Genomic DNA, 25971 nt, shown 5'->3' with positions numbered 1-25971 from the left:
GTGTGCGCCCATAATGACCAGTGAAATAAATGTAGCTTGACCAAGTACAATCAAGTATTAATGTGCTTTAATCTGCGCCAGACAATGGAAACAATTATATGGTAAAGGTCCACTAAGCCTCCAAATTAAAAATGTTAAATATGAGTAAGTAAAATAGATTGATGTTCAGTAAGTGAGTAATAGGCTACTTCGTAATACTACTTAAATGAAATTACATACCAAAAACCTGCTGACAGATTCCATTTAAAGGGGTTGTCCAGTACTTGGACAACCCCTTCTCATTCTCAGGTTAACAGCAGAACTGCCAAACCAGAATGTACGACTGGCAAGGTTCTGGGGGAGCATGCTCAGTAAAGAAACAGGGCAACCTGACTACGCCTGAATGCTCCCTGTGTCCATACATGTCCTCCAGTACTTGGACAACCCCTTCTCATTCCCCTTGTTCGCCACCATAAAAATAAAAGCAGCCTAAACTCACCTCCGGTGCCAATGCATTTCCAGCAATGTCAAAACTCGCGTTCCTGGGGCCCATGTGACATTGTTATGACATGCAAGCCTCGCGATCAATCAGCACCAGCTTTCCCTCTCCCCACCTTCGGACACAGTAGTAATTAATAGGAAGTGCTTGGCACCCGCAGCGCTTCCTTCTTACCTAACCGTCCGAAGACGGGGAGAAGGAAGCCGATTGTCACGATTCCTCTGTGCAGAGCATCTTGCACTGGAGATACTCCGCTGTGTTTTATGGACTACTGAGCTGGCAGGTTGATTGACCGTGCAGTATTCCACTCTGGTTCTGGGAGGTACTGATGGCTGAGGTGTTTCATCTTTCTGGTAATTGCCCCGTTTCTTTACTGAGCATGCTCCCCCAGAACCTTACCAATTGTACATTCTGGTTTGGTAGTTGTGCTGTTAACCTGTGTCTTTGCTTTGTTCTGATCTTTGCTTCCTGACCCCAGTCCGTTATTTGACTCTTCTCTGCCTGCTCCCTGTTCCTGTCGTGACCTCCTGGCTTTTGACCCCGGACCGTTATCTGACTACGTCTTAGTTTTGTCCCTGAAGTTATTACGTGTCTTCCTGGAATACTGACCCTGAATTCCAGGAAGACACGTAATAACTTCAGGGAGAAAACTGAGTGGTCAGGTAATGGTCCGGGGTCAAAAGCCAGAAGGTCATGACAGGAACAGGGAGTGGGCAGAGAGGAGTCAAATAACGGTCCGGGGTTAGGAAACAAAGCTCAGAACAAAGAAAAGATACAGGTTAACAGCAGAACTACCGAACCAGAATGTACGACTGGCAAGGTTCTGGGGGAGCATGCTCAGTAACGAAACAGGGCAACCTGACTACGCCTGAATTCTCCCTGTGTCCATAAGTTTCCTCCTGTTACCAGACCCCGGCTTTCCTGACTACTCTTCCGTCTGTACTGCCCGTAAGTAGTGGTTTGCATTACACTGATGCTAATGGATCATAACAATGAGCCCCAGGAACACCATTCTGCCATTGCTGGAAACGCGCTGGCACCGGAGGTGAGTATAGCCTTTTTTATTTTTATGGGGGCGCACATGGGGAATGAGAAGGTGTTTTCCACATAGTGAACATCCCCTTTAAAGGGAATCTGTCAGCAGGTTTTTGATATTTAATCTTAGAGCAGTGAGGTAAAGGCTGAGACACTCATTTCATCACCTAATTGTTTGTGTTATTTTAATATAATCAGTATTTTATCAACAGTAAATTATCACTGCCGGTCCAAGGACGCCTCCAGCACTGATTAGCAGCTTACTGTCAATATAAAATGTACATACATGAAAATATGCTAATCAGTGTTGTGGGTGGGGTCAGCTATCTGAGCACTGCTACACCTACAGCAGAGAAAATTCTGATTGTCCACTTCTGGGCTCTGATGTGTCTCTAGCCAGACATCTCTCTAAGCCCACCAGGATGAGCCATGGGCTCCGGACCTCCAGAGGTTACCTTGGGTTCCCTGACTAGCCCTAGCACCGAGGCTATACCTTCTCTGTCAAGAAGGACAATGGGGATACTGTGATAGCTGGACCCCTAAGCTGACCTTCAGACTAGGGGGCCCTGTGCTATCCCTATTCTCAGAGATACCACTAATGGTGGGAATGTCTAAGTCTTCTTCCTGGCCCTGCTCCTGATCATCCGTGATCTTATACCTCCACTCTCCCCTGGGGGGAGCCGGGACAGGTGTGTGATTTAATCCACCAAAACAGGCAAATGGGGGGGAAGAAACTCTGCCACACAACACGCACACACAGAGGTATAAGACAACAAGAGATTAGGAGGAAAACAAGTGCAGGGAGGAAACAACAAGATGACGGGCAACTCCACAACTACACCAAGCACAAAGCAACTCTTTCTCCAGCAAGTTTGGGACACAACAACTCACAGACCAACACAACATAAACTATAGTTGGCATAGGTAGAAAATATCCTCCAGCCTAAAAATGAGAGGAGCAGAAGTGATTGAATTCCTTACAACATGTGATAAAAGAAGCTTAATGAACAGGCTAGCAGGGGCTAACTCTGTCTATGAATGACCAGACAGCAGGTCTGCCTGAGTTGATCAGAAACACAAGAGAAACCATTGGACGGAGTGTCAGAATCTGCAATGTGAACAGAGCCTGACGCCGCCATGACAGTCAGCGAGTTGTGTGCAAAACTTTCGCTTTGAACCCACTTCTTCACTGACTCCCTCTGAGGATTCCCTTCCCATCCCTCACTCCTTCCTCAACTACTTTAACCCTATCTTATCTAAACCTCTTCCAAACTCGCTCTATCGCCGGCTATCCCGAATAACCTTTGGTAGCCTATTATACAATCCTAGCTCTGCTACATCCTAAGGGTATTCCTTTCTAAAACACTGAAATATCCACACATGCATGTATACCTATATCCATAATACGTAGCATATTCACATCAAGGGGCACTGCCCGCCTATTACAGTAGCACCAGCATAAAGACATTACCCAAAATAATGACACTGTCTACTGTGACATTGTGAGATTTGCAATTGAATTTCTCATTTCCGGTTGTCCCATGCAGTGGATGTGATCACGACAGCCAGTCAAATATTTGCTTACATATCCTAGCCTTCATTTGCAAAAATAATATTTGGACAATGACTTGGTGTTATGGAAGTAACTCAATGTAACAACACTAAAACTCAGTGTTCCTACCAAATGTATACCATGCAATAGTTAATAGCTTTCTGATTAATGGGGGTCTGACTGTTTAGACCCCCGGAATGATCCAAAGAACAGGGTTCTGGCATGTCCGGCCAAAATGCACGGCCATTGCTGAATTCATTCTCTATGGGGTTGATGGAGATAGTCAATTGAAGCTCTCAGCTCTCTACGGCAGATATTCCATAGAGAATGAATGGAGCTCTGTTGGTGCAGGGCATTTCAGGGCACGGTGTTTAGGAGCTCAGTATTCAGATTTCTGCTAAATAGAAAGGATTTCATGGGTGGTAACTTTCAATTTTGGGAATAACCCCTTAAGCTGGCCATACATTAGATACTCCAGACAGCCGCTTTCTGAATGACTGGTCATTCATGGTGGATCTGGGAAGGTTGTCACTTTGGAAGACAGTGCCATATACTAATAAAATAGTAGAGCTGTTCAACGACTGATCAACTATAGGACCCAACAATGAATGGAAAAATAAAATACCTATTTGGCATTGGTTGTCTTACCGATGGCGAGTAGAAAATATTCCAAATCAGCCACCCAAAATCCATAGTGTGTGCCCAGTCTAAAAGCTCATTCCCATCTGCCCAGGTACAAAGGTGCAACAATGTCAGTATGGTAGTATGTCTATATATGCTGTACATAGGGGATGAGTCCATAACGCTCTACTCGGTTTTCCCAAATTGGTAGTCAAAATAACATTCACTTTAAACAGTTTACTGACCCCCTTTACAATAAACATGCAATGTCAATCACTGATGGTAGTTGTGGGTTGTCAGTGCCTGCGGAAAATACTGTTGTGGTTATAGATTACACTTTAACATCCTAGTTCTTTTTTGCTTTTTGCTAACATTATAAAAATAAGAGTTTAACAGTGCTTTTTTTTTTCAGGCGCACTCTGGCTGACACTTTAGGTGCACTGCGGCTGACACTTCAGGGGCACTGTGGCTGACTTTTCAGGGGCACTGTGGCTGACTCTTCAGGGGCACTGTGGCTGACACTTCAGGGGCACTGTGGCTGACACTTCAGGGGCACTGTGGCTGACACTTTAGGTGCACTGCGGCTGACACTTCAGGGCCACTGTGGCTGACTCTTCAGGGGCACTGTGGCTGACTCTTCAGGGGCACTGTGGCTGACACTTCAGGGGCACTGCGGCTGACTCTTCAGGTGCACTGCGGCTGACACTTTAGGTGCACTGCGGCTGACATTTTAGGTGCACTGCGGCTGACACTTCAGGGGCACTGTGGCTGACACTTCAGGGGCACCCAGGCTGACACTTCAGGGGCACTGTGGCTGACTCTTCAGGTGCACTACAGATAAAACTTTAGGTGCACTGCGGCTGACACTTTAGGTGCACTGCGGCTGACACTTTAGGTGCACTGCGGCCGACACTTTAGGTGCACTGCGGCTGACACTTCAGGGGCACTGTGGCTGATTCTTCAGGTGCACTGTGGCTGACACTTCAGGAGCACTGTAGCTGATTCTTCAGGTGCACTGTGGCTGATACTTCAGGTGCACTGTGGCTGACACTTCAGGGGCATTGTGGCTGACACTTCAGGGGCACTGTGGCTGACACTTCAGGGGCACTGTGGCTGACTCTTCAGGTGCACTGCGGCTGACACTTTAGGTGCACTGCGGCTGACACTTTAGGTGCACTGCGGCTGACACTTCAGGGGCACTGTGGCTGACACTTCAAGGGCACTGTGGGTGACTCTTCAGGTGCACTGCGGCTGACACTTCAGGTGCACTGCGGCTGACACTTTAGGTGCACTGCGGCTGACACTTTAGGTGCACTGCGGCTGACACTTCAAGGGCACTGTGGGTGACTCTTCAGGTGCACTGCGGCTGACACTTCAGGTGCACTGCGGCTGACACTTTAGGTGCACTGCGGCTGACACTTTAGGTGCACTGCGGCTGACACTTTAGGTGCACTGCGGCTGACACTTTAGGTGCACTGCGGCTGACACTTTAGGTGCACTGCGGCTGACACTTCAGGGGCACTGTGGCTGACACTTCAGGGGCACTGTAGCTGACACTTCAGGGGCACTGTGGCTGACACTTCAGGGGCACTGCGGCTGACACTTCAGGTGCACTGCGGCTGACACTTCAGGGGCACTCTGGCTGACACTTCAGGGGCACTGCGGCTGACACTTTAGGTGCACTGCAGCTGACACTTTAGGTGCACTGCGGCTGACACTTCAGGTGCACTGCGGCTGACACTTCAGGGGCACTGTGGCTGACACTTCAGGGGCACTGTGGCTGACACTTCAGGGGCACTGCGGCTGACACTTTAGGTGCACTGCGGCTGACACTTTAGGTGCACTGCGGCTGACACTTCAGGTGCACTGCGGCTGACACTTCAGGGGCACTGTGGCTGACACTTCAGGGGCACTGTGGCTGACACTTCAGGGGCACTGTGGCTGACACTTTAGGTGCACTGCGGCTGACACTTTAGGTGCACTGCGGCAGACACTTTAGGTGCACTGCGGCTGACACTTCAGGTGCACTGAGGCTGACACTTCAGTGGCACTGTGGCTGACACTTCAGTGGCACTGTGGCTGACACTTCAGGGGCACTGTGGCTGACACTTTAGGTGCACTGCGGCTGACACTTTAGGTGCACTGCGGCTGACACTTTAGGTGCACTGCGGCTGACACTTTAGGTGCACTGCGGCTGACACTTTAGGTGCACTGCGGCTGACACTTTAGGTTCACTGCGGCTGACACTTCAGGGGCACTGTGGCTGACACTTCAGGGTCACTGTGGCTGACACTTCAGGTGTACTGTGGCTAACACTTCAGGTGCACTGTGTTTAACATCTGTGGGAATTACACTTAGGAGAGTGCTTGGCATTTCATGAGCTGGGCAAATGACATGACACCATATAATGCAACACAAAAATGTGATTCAGGTAGGGAAGCGATTGTGAAAAACTTCAATCCCATCGCTGAACATCTGTAGACATAGTGGATGATTAATGATTACATGTTGCTTTGTAGTGTTTAGCTGCGGATTCTCTGTGAGATCGGCTCGTAGTTTCCTTATCCTTCAGGGCGTATATTTCTTTCCCGTCAAAACGCACATTTCAAAGAGATGAGACCTTGCCTCCACAAGTTATGATATACTTTAGAGCTTCTACGCTTCAATCATTAACCTGCATTCAACTTTTACAACCTGTTCTACACAGCCGATAAGTAGACATGTGACCAGCATCTGCCTTAATACCTTCCTTTTCATAATATAGGGACAAGAGTACCCGTAATGATTGCATATCATATATGAAAACCCCAAAAAATATTGCTAAGGTATCCCTACATAAAAAATGGTTTAGAATAAAGCTGTCCTGTGATGTTTGGCTTTGCACACGCCTGTGGATACGACATTGTCGGACTATGTTCACACCAGGAGTCTGACAACCAACCTGAGGTTTCTGTATTGTTCAGCCAGAGGCGGGCGTCGGCTAGTTCAGATTCACAAGTCTTCTACTCTGCAGGAATTCCTGCAGACTGGTGAGCAGGATCTAAGAGCGTAGGTTGCTAATTGCTTCGTGCAACTGTCTCCTCTTTATTTAAAGCATGGTTTCCTTCCTGTAGGTACTGATGATAGCTTCAGCTTAAGCTCCAGCGATCCTGGTCTTGGTAATTTTCCTGTGCATGGTGATTGGTGCTGCGCTTCTGAGTGGTGTGAGCGTTCCCCTGTTCTGCATTACTTCTCCCCCTTTTTTCCGTTGTTTTCTGTATACATATTGTCTCTCCTGTGTGTTTTGAGTGCTGTGTATACGAGTTTCCATGCTCCCTTGTCCGTGTTGTCTTTTTGTGTTTTTTGTCTTTGTGTTTTCCGGCCCGCCCTGAGGATCTGGGAGAGGGGAAGTAAGATCAGGACTTGGATAGGAGTTAGGGTCATGCTGGGGGCTCGGACCTGGTTACCATCAAACCTATCTCCAAGATAAGGAACAGAGCAGGGACTCTAGTCTGAGGGCCAGCCTTGGTTCACCTGTCCTGTCATTACATACCCTGTGACACAAGAACATAAAATAGTACTCAATACAACAGTGCCTTACACTAGTAGCACAGACCAACTCTTCTCTGCCCGTTGGGTTCACTGCTGAAGATCTTTTGTATTATTCTTCATAATCAATACAAATATTGCACAGAGCAAGTATCCATTCAGTACCTCAAAGAGTTCCCTGTAACACATTTTACATTAGGTCCCAGAAGTTATACGCTAAACCTCATCCCATATAGTCTGTTCACAGATCTACGTGGCTTGATGGTAATGATCTGTTTGTCAACTCCACTGCCTCCATGTCTGAGAAAAGACTTGTTGGCTCTAAAAGTTAATAAACTGTGAAGCAAAGTTTCAAAATTGAAGAAACATTGAGTGACTTGTCATAGCTTTTTATAAACTAATTAGATAGAAACTAAACATCCAGAAAATAACTAATTAAAATCATATTATATCAGGGAAAACACATCAGATGACAAAATACTGTAACCCTAAATAAAAGCTTAACTCATGGGAATCCGTAATTAATCTTCTGCTCAGACGTGTGATGTAGAACACAATCTAACCTTCATAAGTTCAGCGCGGTGGAACTTTACAATATTGTTTTTAGGATTCTTCTTCCTCAATCATTTGCTGGAAAACATCAATCAGTGTTCCAAAAAGCTGGTTACATGCAATGTTCTACAGTTATTATGTGCAGCATTTTAGATGGTTTTGGGACTAAATCAGCAAGTGGGTGTAACTTAACCTAAAGGGGTGTGCTTTCACAGGAAAGGAATGCAATGTATGCCTAAATTTGGGGGCAATCTTGTCCTGCGGTGTGCAGTGTTGCAGTCGTTGGGTGTCATGCCAGCGTCGGACTCTGTTCACACTGCAGAGTCTGACAAACAGCTTGGGATCACGTAGTTGCACAGCCTGTCATGGGTGTCGGCTGGTTCTGGTTTCACTGCTCTCCAGTACAGCATGAGTTAATCCCTGCTGGCTTGTGATCATCTGCTGGGAGCTCAGGCTGCTGATCACCGCCAGCTGCCCTCCCCTTTATAAGCTTCTGGATACTGGGGCTGAGTGCCAGATCAGCTTCCTTGATTCCTGTGGTTATCCAGTTGTATAGTGATCTACAAGTTGTGGTTCTGCGTGGTGTGTGAGTCCTCCCACTGTGTATTTATTTTCTATTCCTTTTTGCGTTACTCCCCAGTTCACATATTGTCCCTCCTTTCTGTTTTCGTTTACCCTTCTCAGTGATTATTTGTGGAGTTTTGGTTACTGGGTTTCCGGCCCACTTCCTGAGTGGGGGGAAATAGTATCAGGGCTTGGAGAGGAGACAGGGCCATGTTGGATGCTCGAACCTGGCTACCATCAAGTCTACCTTCGAGATAAGGGACAGCGCAGGGGCCCCAGCCTTAGGGTCAACCTAGGAGCCCCTGTTTCATCCATACACCCTCGAACACTACTGACTGGAATTATCAATTCCTTAGATATCCTTTTGTATCCCTTTCCTGTTTTATACAGTTCAACTATCTTTTCCCGTAGATCCGTTGACAATTCTTTTGCTTTCTCCATGACTCACAATCCAGAAACGTCAGTGGCTGGATGAAAGATGCAAGAGTCTGTCTGGATCCCAGAAACTCACTCAGCTTTTATCCACACACTGATTACAAGCAAACAGGTCGCAGGTGAGGATGTTACCTTTATTAGCCATTCAAACCCATTTGTGTCAACTTCTGTGCATGTTATCAGGCCAAAATCACCAGGGCAGCATATGAACGTTTGATCAGGGTCATTTGGATGTTTTTATATACTGTATATACTGTATATATATATATATATATATATATATATATATATATATATATATATACACACACACATATTTTTCAACACATATATGAATATTTTATATACACATATATTCTATAATATTTCTATATTTCATTTTATATACTTTTTTTATATTTTACAAGCACACACATTAAAAGATATATATGTAAAGAAGAATATAATATATAATATAAAAAATATATATTTTATATATATATATATATATATATATTTTCCATTATTAGTATTTTTTATATATATATTTTTTATTATGTGTGTGTAAAATGTAATAAAAATGTATCTAAAATTAAATATAGAAATGTTATAGAATATATAAGTGTATATTAAATATACATATATGTGTGTAAAAATATGTAAAAAAACAAACAAACAATGATTTAAACAATAAGTCATTTAATGACACATTCTTTCACATTCTTTATTGTAGATTCCGTGCTTTTGCTTTCCCCTCCCCCCCAAAAAAAAATACAAACATAGTGTGAAACAATAAGACACGTACTGTACGGTACGTCTGAATAAGTGTTTTTTTTTGTTTCTTTTTTAATTGTATACCATCAGCTATGTGACTAATGGTGGGGTGAGTAAAGTCTTAGATTTGTAGACGTGTGCGGTCATACTCATATAAGCAGCTGGGATCCACCACTGATAATTACGATACCTTCTGGAGCATACCGTCACAAATATGACAATGACTGCACGACAATTAGAGTCACTAAATGTCATAAATACTTTAATTTGCACAAATTTTGGGAGTATGATCATAGGAAAAATATCAAAGGAAACTCGTCTAAAGTAAGCCCTTAGTAATACACATGTAATACGCATCATACCTGAAAAATGCCTGTGTGGTCATGAGAATTCGATCATTATGAAGGTAAAACTTGGTGTCCCTCGAAATAAGATATACTTTGTTATACTGATAGCATCCATCCACTACTCTTCCATGATCGTTTTCAGTATTAATTCTTTTTTTTGTACTTTTTACATAACATTTTTACATTTCTAGTTGAGTAGAACAACAACGTCGGCGGTCCTGTCACGTCCTCACCAGAGTCTGCTCCTGCAACTTCTGCTTCGGTCACCAGGCGCCGCCGTATTCCTGCCATAGACTGTGCTAGTGATTGGAGAGGAGTTGGTGCCAGTGACTCTTGTGGGTGCAAGCTCTACTCATCTATTAAGCTGGGTTTCCCTGGGATCTGCAGTACCACTGGCTGACTGTAGGTGGCATGTGTCTTACAGATGAAGTTACCACAGTTCAGCTACAGCCAATGGGAAGACACCACACCCTTCTTATTCCTTCTCCTGTCGGCTGGTCCCTGCCAGATATAGTTTTGTTTTCCTGCTAGTGCCTGGTTCCTGTTCTGTTCTGACTATTGATCCCTCTGCCTTCTCTCTGACTACCCTCCTGCCTGCTGTTTTTCTATCTCGCTGCCATCTCTGGTTTTGACCTCTGCCTGATTTCCTGACTACGCTCCTGCTTGCTGAATTTGTCCTTTTTTGTGCCTCCTGGTTTGGACCCTGCCTGGCGACCAGTCTTTCCTGGATTGCGATCTCCTGGACCTTGTGTAATTCCAAATCCCTGTACAGGGGTGAAAGGGTTTTAAGGTTCTTGAGATTCTGCCGACTTGGTGGCTAGCCCTTGTCTGTCTGTGACAGTCATCCAGAGTCTGTGGTCAAGGGCAGACGTTACAGGTCCATGGTCATGAAGTAGAGGCACGCCAACCTCCTCCTACCTGTGTCATGGCTCTAAGTCATGTTTGTGTATGAGGTGGTCGATTCGCTCCCTTTCCTACTATACAGTGCTGTGATATAAATATGTTTAATGTTGAGTGTACATCAGTGCTGCTGCCGGCGATGTAGCTGTGCCGGAGCAGCGCAGCAATCAATAGGTTATAGTGTTTTATTGAATATTAAGTTTATTGCTAGTGTGCGTTTTAGAGTAATGTATAAGGTGCGATATATGGTATATATATTATATATGGTATATATATAAGATGTATAATATGTGTTGACTCAATCAGCTGTGTCCGGCGGGAGGCACAGTTTGGGAGTCATAGGAAGCATAATGTATAGAGTATAATGCGTTTGATATAAAGCTGTTTAGTACAGGAGATATTGTAATATGTATTATGTAAATTAAAAGAATATTTCAAATAATGTTTAGTGCAACATAGGGACAAGTGTGCAGGAGAGGGTTTAGTGACAGATAGAATGCTTTAGCAGGTGATAGCAGACCAGCTATGGATACAGTGGTAGGATAGGAGACAGGGCACAGTGGATGGCAGACAGGCCAGTGTGTCGCCCTGGGCAAGCCAGGGGACACAGGTCACACACCACCACACCCTACATCCCAGGTAGAAACATCTAAGCTAACCAAAAATCCTTGTTGCCTTCCTCCAGAGGCTGATGATTCACACCAGGGGGTGGGCCAGGCGGTTAGCTCCGCCCACCGAGGAGATCACAGCTCTGGAGGCGGGAGAAACCAGGCAGTCCAGTGAGGGACATGAAAGAGTAAACAACGAGAGTAGCCCAGGCAGGGCTTGAGTGAGGAGCAGATAAGCTAAGTGAAAGTGAAGGAAGAAAAGTAGTAAAGGAGGAAAGCAAGAGTGGTGACAGAACAGCAAGAGTGTGTAAAGCCTGAAGAGTCCAGCTAAGTGCAGGGCAGGTCAGCAAGGTCAGCAACGGCGGTGACTGTCTGAAGGGGGACCGTTTGGAAGTTCCTGGAAGGACCCCGTAGGCTGTGTGCCCGGTGGTCTGGAGCAGTGTTCCGAAGGACAGTCAGCACCAGGGCAGGGGCCTCTCGGACCCCGGCAAGGCTTGGAGTCGCCACAATTTGCCAAATCCGTCAGTGAAGGGGACGTAGATCCCCCAACAACCAAGTCCCGATTGAAGGCAACAGTCCAGCCAGTGTAAGAGAGACACCGCCACCGCCAAGGCACAAGTTTCTTAGGGCCAGCGCCTGCGGGCAAAGAGTAGAGCTCCCCCGGTCCAGCTTGAAGCCGGGGAGCGGGTTACCGGTGGGGACCCATCGCAACCAACAAGTACACCAAGGTGCTAGGAAAAGGGACATCACCGTCATCTACCGGGAGAGCAAGTGCAGCCGTCCGTGGGACCGTCTTACCAGCCGTCTGGTTTACCGTAAAAACTGTGTCCAAGTCTCAGGCTGAGTGAGTACCACAGTGCCGCAAGGTACAGCGCTGCCCCCGCGTCACTGCGCCCACCAGGCCCTGCACCTCCCAAGCCATCATCGGGCCCTGGGATCACCAACCCCTACCCACGGAGGGGCAATACAACACCTGGCTGCTCCGCATCACCATCCCCGGGATCCCCGTATTGAGCAGCGGTGGTGAAATCACCACAACCGTGGGTGGCGTCACGGACAATAAACAATCCCCACACCCAACAAACCCCTTTCACTCACGGGCGAGGAGTGCCGCTCGAGAAACCCCCGGGATCCGGCCTACAGCTCGAGCCACCACTGAGCAGCGGCCGCCGGACCCGAGCAGAAGGGGTGAGCGTAGTGTGCTGACACCCTCCTCCCCGCCCGCGACACCAGAAGAGTGAGTAGGTCAGTAGTTAGTGAAGTTCTACACAGGAGGTCCTGGGACCACGAGCTCTGTATCAGGGTTTGCACAGACCTCAGGAGGAATCCTCCATTGTATCCTATGGGCACGGATGCAAGAGACGAGTACCACTGAAGTCAGACTCGGCTGCTGGAGGTATAATGGCCAGGGTGAGGCCTGGACAGAAGGTTAGGGGTACTTTGCACGCTGCAACATCGCTAGCCGATTGTAGCGATGCCGAGCGCGATAGTCCCCGCCCCTGTCGCAGATGCGATATCTTGTGATAGCTTCACACGCACTCACCTGCCCTGCGACGTCGCTCTGGCCGGCGACCCGCCTCCTTCCTAAGGGGGCGGGTCGTGCGGCATCACAGCGACGTCACACGGCAGGTGGCCAATAGAAGCGGAGGGGCGGAGATGAGTGGGACGTAAACATCTCGCCCATCTCCTTCCTTCCTCATTGCCGGTGGACGCAGGTAGGAGATGTTCCTCGCTCCTGTGGCTTCATACACAGCGATGTGTGCTGCCGCAGGAACGAGGAACAACATCGTACCTGTCGCTGCAGCAAAATTATGGAAATGACCGACGCTACACAGATCACCGATTTACGATGCTTTTGCGATCGTTTATCGGTGCTTCTAGGCTTTACACGTTGCGACGTCGTTACCGGCGCCGGATGTGCGTCACTTTCGATTTGACCCCGACGAGATCGCAGTAGCGATGTCGCAACGTGCAAAGTACCCCGCAGTCCATTGAGCAGCAGCGGTAAAGTACGGTAATTCAGGAGAAATTGGCATGTCTGTCCTAGGAAGGTTAGGGGTACTTTACACGTTGCGACATCGCTAAAAAATATCGTCGGGGTCACGGTTGTTGTGACGCACATCCGGCGCCGGTAGCGACATCGCAATGTGTAAATCCTAGGAGCGACGATGAACGAGCGTGAAACAGTCAAAAATCGCTGATCTGTGTCACGTCATTCATTTTCATAATGTCGCTCCTGCTGCAGATACGATGTTGTTCGTCGTTCCTGCAGCAGCACACATCGCTGTGTGTGAAGCTGCAAGAACGACAAACATCTCCTTACCTGCCTCCACTGGCACCTGAAGGAATGAGGTGGGCGGCATGTTACGTCCCGCTCATCTCCGCCCCTCCGCTTCTATTGGCCGGCCGCTTAGTGACGTTGCGGCACCTCCCCCTTGAAGGAGGGATTGTTCGGCGGTCACCGCGATGTCGCCGACCAGGTATGTGCGTGTGAAGCTACCATAGCGATAATGTTCACTACGGCAGCAATCACCACATATCGCATGTGCGACGGGGGCGGGTGCTATCACGCTCGACATCGCTAGCCGATGCTAGCGATGTCGCAACGTGTAAAGTACCCCTTATTGTGAGAGTGTTTATTATGAAGATTGAGAAAGTTTACTGTGAAGATGTCTCTTACGAAGAACAAAAGCGGAATAAAAGAAGTTAACGTTTCATTTAAAGAGAAACTGTTTTCTGTGATGTGTTGCCCGAGTACGATGTCTATGACAGGGACCGGCGATGGGATGGTGGACGAGCCATCGAAGGCACAAGTAAGTGTCGTACCCACCAGCCGGGGCGGAACACAGGCACAACTCATGTTTGATGAAGCAGAGAGGAGGACTGGCGGCCATCACATGGCTCCTCACTTCATATGTATTGTACCGAGCCTACTGTTCAAAAGATGGATGCCTAGGAGGTTTGCAGGGCTCTGGTTTGGTGGCCACACATACGAATGTGGCTGTTGGACCAGGCTCCTGCCCATCTTTTTGCTCAACTCTACGTTTTAGGCATAAAGGTAGCCAATCATTATATGTGTAAAGTGCCACTCCAGTGTTTGTTTCGATACAGTGGAGCCTTTATTCTAAGTCCCCTGGCCCCGGTCTTATACTCACCAACAGGCGGCTTAATCTTCTATCACCGCCACTCTGGTTGGTCTCCCTCAATTTTTTAACTGCTGGCAGCTCAAGTGTTTCAAGAGGTTACAAATCAATACAAGTCTATGAGAGCCTCGTTCTGGCTCTCATAGACTTGCATTGAGAGCTTGTGACTTAACTGCTGACTTTTGACTAGTCAGATCTTACAGGCACAAGATGGCGATGCAGGACTGGAGCGACACCGATAAAAGGTGAAAACATCGGAGGATGAGTATAAGGCAGGGGGCTTAGATTTAAAACACCACTCCAGTGCTGAAAAACAACCCTACTGGAGTGGATTGGAGCTTTTATGCTGGTTTGAATGCAATTATATCTAAATTACATCCATACAATGTAAATACTGTAACATAAAAAGATCGTATAATAATATCAGTCCTCACTTTTATGACATCGTGCCTATGTTAGAAAGAAGCACAAGCTGAATTTTGCTCCATTTTTCATATAAGTGATAGATGGGGATAATGCAATGTAATAATAAGAAGCCACTTATACACTGTGTGCAGAATTATTAGGCAAGTTGTATTTTAGCGGATTTTTTTTATTATTGATCAACATCTATGTTCTCAATCAACCCAAAAGACTCAAATAGCAAAGCTTAATATTTTTGGAAGTTGGAGTGTTTTTTTTTTTAGATTTGGCTATCTTAGGGTTGCTTTACACGCTATGGTATCGCTAAAGCGATCTCGTTGGGGTCACGGATTTTGTGACGCACATCCGGCCGCGTTAGCGATGTCGTTGCGTGTGACACCTATGAGCGATTTTGAATCGTCGCAAAAAATGTTCAAAATCAATCATCAGTGACATGGGGGTCCATTCCCAATTATTGTTGCTGCTGCAGGTACGATGTTGTTTGTCGTTCCTGCGGCAGCACACATCGCTATTTGTGACACCGCTGGAACGACAATCCTCTCCTTACCTGCGTCCACCGGAAAAGGAGGAAGGAAGGAGGCGGGCGGGATGTTCCGGCCGCTCATCTTCTCCCCTACTTTTCTATTGGGCGGTGGTTCAGTGACGTCGCTGTGACGCTAAACGAACCGCCCCCTTAGAAAGGAGGCGGATCGCCGGTCACAGCGACGTCGTCGAACAGGTATGTGCGTGTGACGCTGCCGTAGGATAATGTTCGCTACGGCAGCGATCACCACATATCGTGCCACCGACGGGGGCGGGTGCTATCGCATGCAACATCGCTAGCCGAAGCTAGCGATGTAGCAGCGTGTAAAGCCTGCCTTAGGAGGATATCTGTTTGTGCAGGTAACTATTACTGCGCAGAATTATTAGGCAACTTAATAAAAACCAAATATATTCCCATCTCACTTGTTTATTTTCACCAGGTAAACCAATAAAACTGCACAAAATTTAGAAATAAACATTTCTGACCTACAAAAACAAAACCCAAAAAATGAGTGACCAATATAGCCACCTTTCTTTCTGATGACACTCAGCAGCCGACCATCCATAGATTCTGTCAGTTGCTTGATCTGTTTACGATCCACATTGCGTGCAGCAGCCACCACAGCCTCCAGACACTGTTCCCAGAGGTGGACTGTTTTCCCTCCCTGTAGATCTCACATTTTATGAGGGACCACAGGTTCTCTATGGGGTTCAGATCAGGTGAACAAGGGGGCCATGTCATTATTTTTTCATCTTTTAGACCTTTACTGGCCAGTCACGCTGTGGAGTAGTTGGATGCCTGTGATGGAGCATTGTCCTGCATGAAAATCATGTTTTTCTTGAACGATACCGACTTCTTCCTGTACCACTGCTTGAAGGAGTTGTCTTCCAGAAACTGGCAGTAGGTCTGGGAGTGGAGCTTCACTCCATCCTCAACCCGAAAAGGTCCCACAAGTTCATCTTTGATGATACCAGCCCATACCAGTACTCCACCTCCACCTTGCTGGCGTCTGAGTCGGAGGAGGTCTCTGCCCTTTACTGATCCAGCCTCTGGCCCATCCATCTGCCCATCAAGAGTCACTTTCATTTCATCAGTCCATAAAACCTTTGAAAAATCAGTATTAAAATATTTCTTGGCCCAGTCTTGACGTTTTATCTTATGTTTCTTGGTCAGAGGTGGTGGTTTTCAGCCTTCCTTACCTTGGCCATGTCCCTGAGTATGGCTCACCTTTTGCTTTTTGATACTCCAGTAACGTTGCAGCTCTGAAATATGGCCAAACTGGTGGCAAATGGCATCTTGGCAGCTTCACGCTTGATTTTCCTCAATTCATGGGCAGTTATTTTGCGCCTTTTTTGCCCAACACGTTTCTTGCGACCCTCTTGGCTATTTGCCATGAAACGCTTGATTGTTCGGTGATCATGCTTCAAATGTTTGGCAATTTCAAGACTGCTGCATCCCTCTGCAAGACATCGCACAATATGGACTTTTCAGAGCCCGTCCAATCTCTCTTCTGACCCATTTTGCCAAAAGAAAGGAAGTTGCCTAATAATTAAGCACCCCTTATATAGGGTGTTGATGTCATTACACCGCACCCCTCCTCATTACAGAGATGCACATCACCGGATTTACTTAATTGGTAGTTGGCTCTCAGCCTATACAGCTTGGAGTAGGACAACATGTATAAAAAGCATCATGTGAGCAAAATACTCATTTGCCTAATAATTCTGCACACAGTGTATAATGTGTCGATGTGAAATGTCAGTGATTCACTTGTAACAAGAGACTGAGTCGTGTAGGAGCAGCCATGCCGGAGTCACTGTCTACAAATAACAGGAAGCAGCGACACAGTAACTGCATGAATACAATGCACCTGAGATATCACACACATAAGGCTGGATTACAATACACACGAGTATTACTGCTGCTGCATCTGCTCTAGATATCACTGTATGTATTCACACTCTGCTTATTAGTTATCAAAGGTGTTCTCATAGTAGCAAAATGCTGATATAATCAAGCAACTTGTATTCAACTTCTTAAAAATTCTCTCCTTTTTCAAAAACAGAGAGATTTTATAGTGTACAGCTCATAACCAAGATTACTAGTGATGAGCGGGCACTATCACTACTTACCAGTACTGAGCACCCAAGCATGGTAGTGCCCGCTCATCACTAGTTACAAGTACTGAGCACCCGAGCATGGTAGTGCCCGCTCATCACTTGTTACAAGTACTGAGCACCCGAGCATGGTAGTGCTCGCTCATCACTAGTTACAAGTACTGAGCACCCGAGCATGGTAGTGCCCGCTCATCACTAGTTACAAGTACTGAGCACCCGAGCATGGTAGTGCTCGCTCATCACTAGTTACGAGTACAGAGCACCCGAGCATGGTAGTGCCCGCTCATCACTAGTTACGAGTACTGAGCACCCGAGCATGGTAGTGCCCGCTCATCACTAGTTACGAGTACTGAGCACCTGAGCATGGTAGTGCCCGCTCATCACTAGTTACGAGTACTGAGCACCTGAGCATGGTAGTGCCCGCTCATCACTAGTTACGAGTACAGAGCACCTGAGCATGGTAGTGCCCGCTCATCACTAGTTACGAGTACTGAGCACCTGAGCATGGTAGTGCCCGCTCATCACTAGTTACGAGTACTGAGCACCTGAGCATGGTAGTGCCCGCTCATCACTAGTTACGAGTACAGAGCACCTGAGCATGGTAGTGCCCGCTCATCACTAGTTACCAGTACTGAGCACCTGAGCATGGTAGTGCCCGCTCATCACTAGTTACGAGTACAGAGCACCTGAGCATGGTAGTGCCCGCTCATCACTAGTTACGAGTACTGAGCACCTGAGCATGGTAGTGCCCGCTCATCACTAGTTACCAGTACTGAGCACCTGAGTATGGTAGTGCCCGCTCATCACTAGTTACGAGTACAGAGCACCTGAGCATGGTAGTGCTCGCTCATCACTAGTTACGAGTACAGAGCACCTGAGCATGGTAGTGCTCGCTCATCACTAGTTACGAGTACTGAGCACCTGAGCATGGTAGTGCCCGCTCATCACTAGTTACCAGTACTGAGCACTTGAGCATGGTAGTGCCCGCTCATCACTAGTTACGAGTACTGAGCACCTGAGCATGCTAGTGCTCGCTCATCACTAGTTACGAGTACTGAGCACCTGAGCATGGTAGTGCCCGCTCATCACTGGTTACTAGTACTGAGCACCCGAGCATGGTAGTGCCTGCTCATCACTAGTTACGAGTACTGAACACCCGAGCATGGTAGTGCCCGCTCATCACTAGTTACGAGTACTGAACACCCGAGCATGGTAGTGCCCTCTCATCACTAGTTACGAGTACTGATCACCTGAGCATGGTAGTGCCCACTCATCACTGGTTACTAGTACTGAGCACCTGAGCATGGTAGTGCCCTCTCATCACTAGTTACAAGTACTGAGCACCTGAGCATGGTAGTGCCCGCTCATCACTGGTTACTAGTACTGAGCACCCGAGCATGGTAGTGCCCGCTCATCACTGGTTACTAGTACTGAGCACCCGAGCATGGTAGTGCTCGCTCATCACTAGTTACGAGTACTGAGCACCCGAGCATGGTAGTGCTCACTCATCACTAGTTACGAGTACTGAGCACCCGAGCATGGTAGTGCCCGCTCATCACTAGTTACGAGTACTGAGCACCCGAGCATGGTAGTGCCCGCTCATCAATAGTTACGAGTACTGAGCACCCGAGCATGGTAGTGCTCACTCATCACTAGTTACTAATATTGAGCACCCGAGCATGGTAGTGCCCGCTCATCACTAGTTACAAGTACTGCGCACCCGAGCATGGTAGTGCTCGCTCATCACTAGTTACGAGTACTGAGCACCTGAGCATGGTAGTGCCCGCTCATCACTAGTTACGAATACTGAGCACCTGAGCATGGTAGTGCCCGCTCATCACTAGTTACGAGTACTGAGCACCTGAGCATGGTAGTGCCCGCTCATCACTAGTTACGAGTACTGAGCACCCGAGCATGGTAGTGCCCGCTCATCACTAGTTACGAGTACTGAGCACCCGAGCATGGTAGTGCCCGCTCATCACTAGTTACGAGTACTGAGCACCCGATTATGGTAGTGCCCGCTCATCACTAGTTACGAGTACTGAGCACCTGAGCATGGTAGTGTCTGCTCATCACTAGTTACGAGTACTGAGCACCCGAGCATGGTAGTGCCCGCTCATTACTAGTAACGAGTACTGAGCACCCGAGCATGGTAGTGCCCGCTCATCACTAGTTACGAGTACCGAGCACCCGAGCATGGTAGTGCCCGCTCATCACTAGTTACGAGTACCGAGCACCCGAGCATGGTAGTGCCCGCTCATCACTAGTTACGAGTACCGAGCACCCGAGCATGGTAATGCTGATTCATCAAGATTACCTACCACCCTGCAGTCTCAGAGTAGTCGGTCATATTCATAAGGCACCTAAGTTGTCAATAGGCTCTATGCTTTAGAGCACAGGTCCCCATCAGTAGCTTGGGAGCCTCATGTGGCTCGCAAGCTCGTGATGTGTGGCTGGCGGATGTCCTCCAGCTTGGTGCATAAATATCAGATTCGGCAAACAGCTTTGAAGAGCAGGTCTTCAGATTGTGAATTATATGAGTAGTCCCACATAGAAGAGCAGATCTGAATGGGGCTAAGGTGGGAATCCGTAGATCTTGGTATACCGCCTTGGTGTGATTTCTGTGGAAAAGCTTTTGCTGTCATTTTACTGGTAATGGGGGCTCTGTGTGTCACTACTGTGGGGGTGGAGGGAGCTGGATGTGGCTCATGACCCTCTCTCAGAGTTGAATGTGGCTCTCAAGATTGGGGACTTCTGCCATAGAGCCTCTGCTTGCTGGATCCAGCTGGTTTCAGTGCCCCTGTGCTTTTCCCAGGCAAACTGGGAGAGTTTTCAGTTCAGACTAGCAGTGCGAACACACTGCTAGTCTGACCAATCAATCATCAGGAGCACAGCGCTCACTGCCCAGCAGGAAGACAGGGACTCGGAGTGGCCTGTTTCTGAAAAAAAATGAAATTGAGACAATCCCTTTAAAGGGAACCTGTCACCAGATTTGGGGCCTATAAGCTGCGGTCACCACCAGTGGGCTCTTATATACACATTCTAACATACTGTATATAAGAGCCCAGGCTGCTGTGTAGAACGTAAAAATAACGTTATAACACTCACCTAAGGAGTGGTGCTGTGGAGTTCGGTCATATGGGCGTCTCTGTTCTCTGGTGCCGGTGCCTCCTCTTTCAACAATCTTTGCTCTCCTTCTTCTCTAGCCGCGGTGCATGACATGTCCTACGTCATCCACCTTCGCCGGCAACGAGGTCCTGCGCAGGCGCACTTTGATCTGCCCTGAGCAGGGCAGATCAAAGTATTGTAGTGCGCCTGCGCAGGACCGGCGAGTGTGTATGATGTAGGATGCGTCATGCACCCAGGCTTCAGAAGAAGGAGGACAAAGATGGCGGAAAGAGGAGGCGCCGGCACCGGAGAACAGAGACGCCCATATGACCCAACTCCACCGCAGCGACCGTTTAGGTGAGTATTATAAAGTGATTTTTATGTTCTACAGAGCGGCCTGGGCTGTTATATACAGTATTCTGGAATGCCGTATATAAGAGCCCACTGGTGGTGACTGCAGCTTATAGGCCCCAAACCTGGTGACACGTTCCCTTTAAGATTGATCATGCCTGCTGCCAATACCCCATTCACTCACAGAGACCGAAACAGATCCAGTGTACATAGATCTCTTTATCTGTATCCACACTCCAGTGCACAGCAGATCTTGTAAGGAGCCTACGTGGAGTCACTATCACTATAGCGCGGAGCTGTGAAACCATTGTTATCCAGTATATGCATCTGGAGAAGAATTCCTTACATCCGATGCAGGTGGAAATAACCTCTGCAGCTTCCCCGTGGTGCGGCATACAAGTGAACCCTCCGCTGCTTCCAATATTAGGATGGTCTACTGTCTATTAGACCGCAGTGACTACGACCTGAGCTGTGGAGTCAGTAAACCGAACTCCCGACTCTGGCTCATCTATTCTTCAACTCTTGCATGATAATAGAGAGCAAATTTAACATATTTTCATATGATTAAAATATTTATATTTTTAAAACTGCTAAGATCCAATAGAAGTAAAAATGCAAGACGCAATTAACAATACAAGATTAATAATATCTAATATTATTTTGACTCTACAGCCCTGACTGCAATATGAGAGCAACATGTAGGAAAAGAGACCCTGATTGCAATGATGTGTCACTTTAATACAATCATTGTTTTATCAGCAGGAGATTATCACTAGAGGACTAGGTGTGTGCAAGGCAGTCCAGCTAATCTGTGTAACCCCGCCCGCTTCACTTATTGGCAACTTTCTGACAGTGTACACAGGAAACTGCCAATCAGTGGTGTGGGTGGGGTTATATACAGCTCAACATTCATAACACTGCAACATCTACAGCAGATAAAACAGGGATTTTCTCAACATGCACCAAGCAGCCCAGTACGTGACACATTGCTGGAATCAGGCCATCTGCTGCTATATCATGCTGCTCTCCAATACCATAGCAAAATCAGATTGCCAGCTTCATTCAGACGTCTATTTTTCATGCATGTGTTCTCTCTGTGTTTTTCACGAATACCACATACCCATTGAAGTCTATGTGGCTGATCACGTGTCTGTGTTTTTTGGGGCCAAAAAGGACTAAGTGTCCTTCAAAATGAAAATGGAGAGGAGTACATCTTTGATCTGAGTCACGAATGCAAGTCAATGGGTTCATGGAAAGCTCAGACAGTGCCCTGAAGGGCATCTTGTTTGCAACTGCTTACCATTTTTCACTGCCTTAAAGGAGAAGCTTGAGATATCTTCATCAGGTTTTTTTTTTGCTTAAAACGCACCAATCACCAGGATTTTCCTATATAACCTTAAGCCAGTGCTATACTGGCACTATCAGGCTGATTCTATACATACCTTTAGTTGTCAGCTCGGATTTATAGATTTTGAAACACAAGCAAATAAATTTTGTAAAATGAGCAGCTTTTTGAATGACAGCAGCTGCCGATCAGCTGATAGCTGGGGTGGGTATTGATTGTGATTTCCGCCCCCCTGCCTATTGTTCCTCCCCCTATCGGTTATTTATGCTAATTCTATTATAGAATCAATTTACTTTGTGACTAGAAGGACCTGTGCTGATGTCATATCCATGTGACCAGAAGGGGCGGAGCCTCAGCCAACATAGCTGATACCAGGAAGCAACATTATTTTTCTGTTGGCTGAGGCCCCGCCCCTTCTGGTCACATGGCTACGACATCAGCACAGGTCCTTCTAGTCACTTAGTAAAATAATTCTATAATAGAATTAGCATAAATAACCGATAGATGGAGGAACAATAGGCAGGGGGGCAGGAATCACCCACCCCAGCTATCAGCTTATTGGCAGCTGCTGTCACTCAAAAAGCTGCTGATTTTACAAACTTTACTTGCTTGTGTTTCAAAACCTATACATCCTAGCTGACAACTATAGGTATGTATGGAATCAGCCTGATAGTGCCAGTGTAGCACAGGCTTTAGGTTATATAGGAAAATCCTGGAGATTGGTGCACTTTAAGAGAAAAACTGATAAAACACTGATTGTAAAATCCGACACACTGGCCAGACACTAGAGAAAAAAAATACAGTGTAGTGATTTCTTTCCATCTGTTTATTTTGCTGCTTTTTGTTCTCTCCAATTTAAGAATGAATTCTCACTGTGTGTTGTGGCAGTTGTATGTTGGGAGGATTTCGGGACACATACGCCCAAATGATGCATTCAACATATGTAATTATCCTGGCATATAGGTCATGCCTCACTTATAGGCACCCAGTATAACACGCCGGATACATTTTATTGGAATAGTGTAGTCAACAATGCCATTCTTAACAGAAAATAAAAAAGGTATAATGGCCAGAGAGAGCAAAAGACACCCCCGAGTGAACAGAGGTCTCTGGATACATTAAGGCTGTGTGTACACAGCGCGTTTTTGGAGCAGATTTTGGCACAAATCTGCATGTCTATCCTTATGCCAGCAGTCAATGAGAGTCAATGAGAATTTTGAAGTGTTGTGCACACATTGCTTTTTTTTTACTTGCAAATTTGGTGCAAAAAATAATCAATTGTTGTTGCATTTTTACTTAGCTTTTTTAGCTCTTCCACTCATTGACTTCATTAAGAAATCACATGGTAAAAATGCACAAAAAATGCATGCTTTTTATGGTAAGTTTTTCTGCCGGAAGATGCAGATTTGATGCAGAAAATTGCAAATGTGCAACGTTCGCACATAATCTTCAGACCCTAAAAAACATTACTTGATCACGATTATCATTCCGATCAGTAACTTTTCGTTTACCAATCACTAGATCACGATTATCATTCTGATCAGTAATATTTAATCTACTAATTACTTGATCCCGATTAGCATTCTGATCAGTAATATCAATCACGATTATCATTCCGATCAGTAACTTTTCATCTTCCCATCACTCGATCCCGATTATCATTCCGATCAGTAATTTTTCATCTACCCATCACTCGATCACGATTATCATTCCAATCAGTAACTTTTCATCTTCCCATCACTCGATCACGATTATCATTCCGATCATTAATTTTTTATCTACCCATCACTCAATCACGATTATCATTCTGATCAGTTACTTTTCTTCTACCAATCAATCGATCCCGATTATCATTCCGATCAGTAATTTTTCATCTCCCCATCACTCGATCACTATTATCATTCTGATTAGTAACTTTTCATCTACCAATCACTCGATACCAATTATGATTCTTATCAGTAATATTTAATCTACTAATTACTTGATCCCGATTAGCATTCCGATCAGTAAATTTTCATCTACCAATCACTAGATCACGATTATCGTTCCAATCAGTAATTTTTCGTTTACCCATCACTTGATCACAATCATTCTTCCGATCAATAATTTTTCATCTACCAATCACTCGATCACGATTATCATTCTGATCAGTAATATTTAATCTACTAATTACTTGATCCCGATTATCATTCTGATCAGTACTATCAATCACGATTATCATTCCGATCAGTAACTTTTCATCTACCAATCACTCGATACTGATTATCATTCCGATCAGTAATTTTTCATTTACCAACCACTCGATCATGATTATCCTTCCGATTAGTAACTTCTCATCTACCAACCACTCGATCATGAGTATCATTCCGATCAGTAACTTTTCATCTACAAATCACTCAATCACGATTATCATTCCGATCAGTAATATTTCATCTGCCAATCACTCGATACTGATTAGCATTCCGATCAGTAATATCAATCACGAGTATCATTCCGATCAGTAATATTTCATCTACCAATACTCGATCACGATTATCATTCCGATCAGTAATATTTCATCTACCAATCACTCGATCACGATTATCACTCCGATCAGTAATTATTCATCCATGACCACCTTTGTCATATCTCCGTCACCTGATAAAAAGTCCCGTGTGCATCCGGATCTCACAGCCAATTACAAGCAGAGATACATTTCCCGGCACTGTGCTACTGTTACAGACCAGATCTGATTGAATCAATGCCGGGAAACTTTCTCAGAGCATAAGTAACTTTGAAAAAGAAGCAAAACAAAAATAGCAAATCCACGCCTCTGTGTGTCACAGGGTGCACCCCACACTCATTGCCAAAATCCGGTCATCGTGCACCACAGCAAAGTAATAGTCATCCACAATGTAAGAACAGAAATATGTCCCAGGACAAAAGGCTGCGTCCCGTGTTCTCAGAGGGACTAATTGTGCACAGGAGAAAATATGCAACGTAATGAACCAACCTTTAATTATCCATAGGCCACCGGCTAGGAAGTCTTCTTCTTCATGGTAAATCCCAACTTGATATATTCCCAGTAAGGCTCTGAAGGAAAACAAAGTTTCTTTGGAGCCTCCTACCCACACTGATCTCAGCTCAGCAATTCAGTCCCTATTCAAACAAGTGAGCTCCAGGGCAACAGCAAGTTCAAAGGAGGAGGAGAATCTGGAATAAAGAGGGAGTTACGATCCGGCGTAAGCAAGCCCTTTTTATCCAGATTGGAAACCTGTTCTTCAGGTTAGAAGCTGCTGAAAATATATTTCAATCCTAATATTTCAATTCTTCTGCAGCACGATTGAAAAGAAAAGATTTACTCGGCTAAAAAAGGGAGACTGGGGGTAGTAGTTGGGGTTAATGTTTACTTGGAATTATCTTTTGGCTCATCGCTTCCGTCTTTAGACACCTTTGTAACTAGTGCAGAATGTAAGTGCGGAGTAATAGCTAAGGCTCGTTCAGATGATAGTTTTTAATGTAGACGTTCTATTCGTGTCTTTTCACAGATTAAACACTCATTATAGAATATGGGGCTGGTCACAAAATCAGAGAGACATTTCCAATTTT

General features: G+C 46.1%; 1 protein-coding gene across 1 annotated transcript in view; it reads right to left on the bottom strand.

Annotated features, from left to right (window-relative positions):
- The window catches only part of PLCH2 (phospholipase C eta 2), a 909460-nt gene extending 883948 nt beyond the window's left edge, over window positions 1-25512 (bottom strand). The window contains exon 1 of the mRNA XM_075328181.1: window positions 25376-25512. The gene's annotated coding sequence lies outside the window, so the exon portion shown is untranslated. The remainder of the gene's footprint in view (window positions 1-25375) is intronic.
- Window positions 25513-25971: the final 459 nt, after the last annotated feature.

The sequence above is a fragment of the Anomaloglossus baeobatrachus genome, chromosome 11 (genome assembly GCF_048569485.1).
Source record: "Anomaloglossus baeobatrachus isolate aAnoBae1 chromosome 11, aAnoBae1.hap1, whole genome shotgun sequence".
Taxonomy (NCBI): domain Eukaryota; kingdom Metazoa; phylum Chordata; class Amphibia; order Anura; family Aromobatidae; genus Anomaloglossus; species Anomaloglossus baeobatrachus.
Note: the sequence above shows the minus strand (reverse complement) of the source record. Positions and strands in the feature narration are given on the sequence as shown.